We start from the raw sequence: 6,000 nt of genomic DNA on the forward strand, positions 1-6,000 counted from the left end.
CGGAGCACATGCACTTAACCACTGTGCCACCAGGCAGGACCCCAAAGCTAGGTTTTAAATACCATGTGCTTAGAGTTATACCAGTCAGCTTAAGCTGAACTATGCTGCAGTAACAAATAATTCAAAAACTTTAGTGACTTACAAGTTTATTTTTCACTCATATTATGTGTTTATTGAGGGTCAATTTTGGCCATACTCCATGTTGTCTTCATTTTCAGGACCCAGGCTAAAGAAGCAGACCCTGTGTGGGGCATGTTGGTCTTATGGGAGAAGGAAAAGAAAGGTGGGGACCACATGATGGCTCTTAAAACTTCTGCCAGGAAGTGACACCCTTCACTTCCACTACATTCCATTATCCAAAGCTAGTCATGTGACAAGCATGAGTCAATGGCCATAGAGGATTTATCCTGTCATAGAGATAGTGAATACTTTGAAGAAATAATATGATATACCATATAGGTACATAATATCCATATCTCCCTCAAGAAGTCAACCTGTTATAGGGCATAACTGTAAGCCTATTCATGTGCAAATTTGGTTATGTTACTAGTGAGAAGACTGGAAAATGGTGCAACTCTTGAGTCAAAAAGCCACATAAAGACCATTGGAAGAAGAAAAATAAGTCCTGGTTGAGATCTGCAAACCTTCCATTGACACTTCCAGAAGAGTATCAGCATCAAACTTGCTTAATGGGTATCAAACAAAGACCTCAATGGGTTCTGAGTCTTAATGGTCTCAGAAGAAAATTCCAGAAACAATGGTGGGGTGCACTTTAATGAAATACTCATCATCCATACCCTTAAAAGCATAAAGACCACATTTTGTGAGAAAACACAAACAGTAATGACTGGATTAAAAGGTGATTCAACCAAAAGAAAGCATGTGAAAAAGCTTTTGGAATACTTTAAGTAATTTATATGTTTTTCTTTTTGTTCATCCACAAGAGTAATTTTTTTAAACTCACGTGTAAATAGTTGAGGTTTTTTTTTTTTTTGATGATGGTGGTAGTGAAGGAGGGAGCTAAATGCCCAAAGGACTCTTTATCTCTGAAGTACAGTACACTAGGATATTTCTAATTATTGATCATTTGTATCAATTTTTTCTTGGCACTCAATGTGTCCTTTCAGTATTTAGACTTTATTTTTAGGAATATATATGGACGTATCTCTTCCCCCTGTTCTCAGTGTTCTGGTGTCAGCCTTCATAAAAGCCTTGGCATAGTGTGTCAGAGATGCCAATTATTCATATGTTGGTTCTCCTTTGTCTGCTATTGCTATTATTTTTCTAACTCTTTTTTTCTCCTTTTAACTCTGCATTTTTCTATTCTGTTTTATTCCTAAGAGTCTCTTTCTGAGAGAATCTCTTTGCTGTTTCTAGTGTGCCTCTCTGGCCAACTAATTTTCAAATTCTGTCTATTACCATTACCATTCCTTGGATGTTTCTAGCTCTTCTCTGAGCTCTTTTTTTTTTTTTTTAATTTATATCAAGGAAAACAATTACTGTCCTTCTTTTACTATTTTCTTCTTTTTCATCAAAAAGTAATATCCATTTGTAATTAAAAGTGATGATATTATACACCCACACACATCTTTCTCCCTACCCTGTTCACCCCAGCTCTCTTTCTAGTACCACACAGCCCTGAGATTATTATTATTAATTAGCAAATGCACCTTTCTCCAAACTTATATAAGAATATGGGGAATTTGTTGTTTCTACACAGATAGAATGAGCCTCTTTACGTATCACCTTCAACTTCTTTTCACTTGGCAATACACTTTGGAAATTCCTACAATTCCTTATATATACTATATATAGCTCTATCCTTCCCTTCCTCCTACTGTCTGTGTGTGTGTGTGTGTGTGTGTGTGTACAATTCTACATAAATGAGATAATATACATGCTGGAGATGGGAAGGAGTTAGACATTTTATTTTCTTTCTACTTGCTTCCCTACTCCTCTCTCCTGCCCCTGGCCCACCACACACAGGTAACCCAGGTTAAATAACTTGATTTTTTTTTAACATCACTGTACTTTTTTTCTTTACTTTTTCATGCTCAGGTCATATTTTACAAACATATTCATCCATCTGTGTGTTTCCTGTGTGTTTGCTCGGTTGTTGTCCACTCAGGGCTGACAGCATGTTACCGTCAGTCTTCTCACCCAGAACATGTTTCAAGCCAAGGCTGTGACATCTATTTTGAAGAATTCTGTAGTTTGCCTAGTCCTCCCAGGAAATTTGAAGCCCCCAGCCTTCTCTCTGTGTCTCTCTTCACACTGGTACAGTGTTCACTAATCTGAAAACCCTTTTTCAAACAGTATTATGGGTCCTGATATGAATTTTTCCTAATATCAGTGAAGATGAAAGTTTGCTTTACTGCTTCTATCCTCCTTGTTGTTTTCCATTGGTTTGCAAAAGGAGAGGGAGGCAGAAATGGCATTTCTCTCCCCAATCCAGAAACTGTGGTGTAAACAAATTCTCTGAGCCTGCAGAGGCCTTAGGGTCTCAGCAAAGAATAGATTGGAGTCATGGGATATGGAGAATGTTCTTTGATTTTTTTTCCATTGGTAAAATCAGCACATCCACACAGTTAGATCTGAGTGAAAAGGTCTCTGTAACTAAACAGGTTATTAACATGCATTCATTTTGCAAATGCTTCCAACTAATTGCTTTTATATTTCTGTAGTTTAATTAGGCTGGTAGGCTACTATGAAGAGCTTTAAGACGTGGACTTGCCCAGTGAGGCTGACTTCCAATTACAGAATGGTTCCAAAATCAGGCATGCTTATAAGGAAGGTATTGAAGGACACGGTGTGCCAGGAAAGATTAAACTACCCTGGGTGTACTGGAGCAGGGGAAGGGGAGGCAATCATTCACATTTAAACACGCAGGAGACCAGGACTTAAAGAAGCAATGTCTGGTACAGGTGCACCATATGGTGCTAATGAGCCATATGGTCCCGAGAAAAGCTACTTTTTATAACCTCTTAATAAAAAATTAATTAAAAATTACTTTGTTTTAAACTAAAGCAAGAAGAAAAGTGTGTGCTTACTCATTCTTTCTCTGGCTGTGAAGACAGCACAAGCTTCTGATAATAATTATACTTTACATTACAAAGGCAATGTGCCTTCCCCCCTGGATGTAGAGTGAGTGCTTTCAACCCTGGTCATTAGTGGGCTACTTGGCAATTTCATTTCAAGAGACTCTAGAAAGTAAACAAAGAATCTGCACCAAGCCAGCCCTCTTACCCATTATGCCTTTTGCAAAATGTGAAGACAGTGACTGATATTAGGGATCAGCCTGTAGCCATGGAACAGAGAAAAGCACTCAAATGACAACCTTGATATGTAGTCCTCTGGCAACTGACAATCAATACCTTTACTATGAGAAACCAGGATTAGGAAAAATTGTTGACATGTAGAATCAGCCCTACATCGTCCATGCACTGGGCGTGCTTCTGGTAATATTCATAAAATAAGATTGTAGAACCCTAGATCATTCAGAAATGCTTCAACTCCTCTCACCCCCAGCCATGTAGAGCCACCAAACCCATGGGTAAAAGCAGAGCTAGGGTAGTATTCCCTGGTCCACTCTAAATCACTGCAAGTGCAGAGTGCCTGCCTCATTCCATGATTGTTTGCCCATATGTCTATCTGACCACTAGCCTACTAATTCCTATGTATCTCCAGTACCTAGAATCTGGCACCCAGTAGACATTCAGTAAATGTTATTCAATGAATGAATGAGTGAATATAGCAAAATGGCCAACCTTCACATAAGCAGGAACAGTTAATTGGTTCACTGTCACCTCAATCTCATTCCCCATAGTTGGCCACAGTTGACACTTTGGTGTCACTATTAATTTTTCTCTACATGTTATAAACAATACAATAAGTTACAACCATCAAACTGGAGTGGATCAGTCTTCTTTCAAGCCCAGTGCCTCAATCACTTTCACCTTCCATTTCTTGGCAGCCTCAGGCACATGATTTTGCTTGTTTTACATTAACTGTGTCATACAATGATCAGCAAACACAGTTCAGGAAACTGGCCTTCCTGATTATCTACAAAGCCAGCCTGCAGTTTAGTAGTGTTGTCTATTTTGAAGCTAAATGGAATCATTAAAAGCATCCCAATACCCAACATAAATAGGCGTATTTTAAATAACCAGGTTCTTTCTGCTTATGTGAGCAATTGTTCTTCTATCACATTTGGAGAAGCTCTTAATAGGAAATGGAAAACAACAAGCTGGTTGCTCCTTCTGGCAGGTATGGAAGTATAATTCAGCAGCTACGAGTCCAGCCCTGGAGCTGAACTGTTAGTGTTCAAATCCTCGCCCCAAACACTGGCTCCATTACCTTAGATATTTATGTAACCTCTGTGTGCCTTGGTTTCCCCATCTCTAAAATGCAAACAAACATCTCCCCTCCCATATTTTTGTGAGAATTAAATAAGTTACATCATGTACAGCACTTAGAAGAATGCCTCATAGAGAAAGGCTATAAAATACACTCTTCCTTGAGGTATAATCTATACACAGTAAATGCACAGATTTTAACTATACAGTTTGATGAGTTGTGACAAATGTATACACCTGTGTGACTATCACCCCAATCAAGATAGAGCACAACCCCACCATTTTAGGAAGTCCCCTGGTGCCCCTTCCCAGTCACTCTCACTCCCCTATCCTCCCAGGGAAGCCTGATTGATTTTCTTTTTCCTAGAGATTAGTTCAGATAAGTGGTTCAGGTAGAACTCCACATAAATGGAATCACACATGCTCTTTTGTCTCTCACTTCTCTCATTCAGCACAATGCAGTTAAGTTTTATCCAGTAGGTCATTCTGTTTTTATTGCTGAGTATTATCCCATTGTATGAGTAAACACCATTTATGAATCCATTCTACTCTTGATGGACATTTAGATTGTTTTCAGTTTTGCAGAACTGTTGGTTTTGAAAGAAACTTCTATTTGCCACATGTTGTTTAGGTGTTTCAGAATATTTTGAGCTTCGGAAATATAAATTGGAATGTGAAGAAGGCATGGATTACCCACATGCCAGTTTGCTACTTATCACCCTTTCTCGCTTATCTATAATCTTAAGAAAATAAAACATCAAAATTCCATCTAAAATTGGCAGGGGGGTGGTCTTCTAGATGACCTGAAGATAAAGTTAGTTTCTTAATTGCTTTCTCTTCCCTCTTATCAGTAATATGCTTGAGGGGAATTTTATTGAGGTTATAGGTTTTCACAAGTGCCTCTGCTCAGGTGGAGAGCACAGACATTATCCAGACATCAACAGCGAGGAAGAGGGCAGAGATCCGGAGAGTTTCCCCAGCAACTGGCCAGAGCCGGCGTGGGCCTGCAAGGACAAGGCGGAGATTCAGGTTCTAGAGGTGGCCCCCTACATTGGCCCATTGCAGCTCTATCAGGACAGGCGCTTAGAGGCATTTTTGTCTCTACCCCTTCTCCTAACAGCTTTTATAAGATGTTTTATTGCAAAAGTAATCAATCACATTTGTTGTAGAAAAATATGCATAATCTTAAGAAAATAAAAACTTTACCCATATCCCATCACAAAAATATGAGTGCTAACAATCTATGGTAGATAGCCATTCAATGTGTGTGTGTCCGTGTGTGTGTTTATAAAGTTTTAAAATGAGATAACTATTGCAATTTATCTTGAGGCCAGCTTTTCCCCCGTTAATATATCATGAACACATTTACGTGTTGTTAAATATTCTTCTACATCATCATTTTGTAGTGGCTGCAGAGCGTTCCGTTGTGTGACTGTACCATAATTCAACCTGTCTCCTGTGGTTGGCTGTTATGGATGTTTCTCATTTTTCATGATTATTAACACATCTGAAATAAACATTCTTGCAGCCAAATCTTTACACAAATTCAAAATTAATTCCTTTTAAAATATACAAAAATGCTAGAGACACATGGAGATCTATCTCTCAACAGAATGTTTCCTATCTTATGCTAAACCTCAGGGCA

The sequence above is a fragment of the Ceratotherium simum genome, chromosome 20 (genome assembly GCF_057802395.1).
Source record: "Ceratotherium simum simum isolate JZ-2026a chromosome 20, ASM5780239v1, whole genome shotgun sequence".
Taxonomy (NCBI): domain Eukaryota; kingdom Metazoa; phylum Chordata; class Mammalia; order Perissodactyla; family Rhinocerotidae; genus Ceratotherium; species Ceratotherium simum.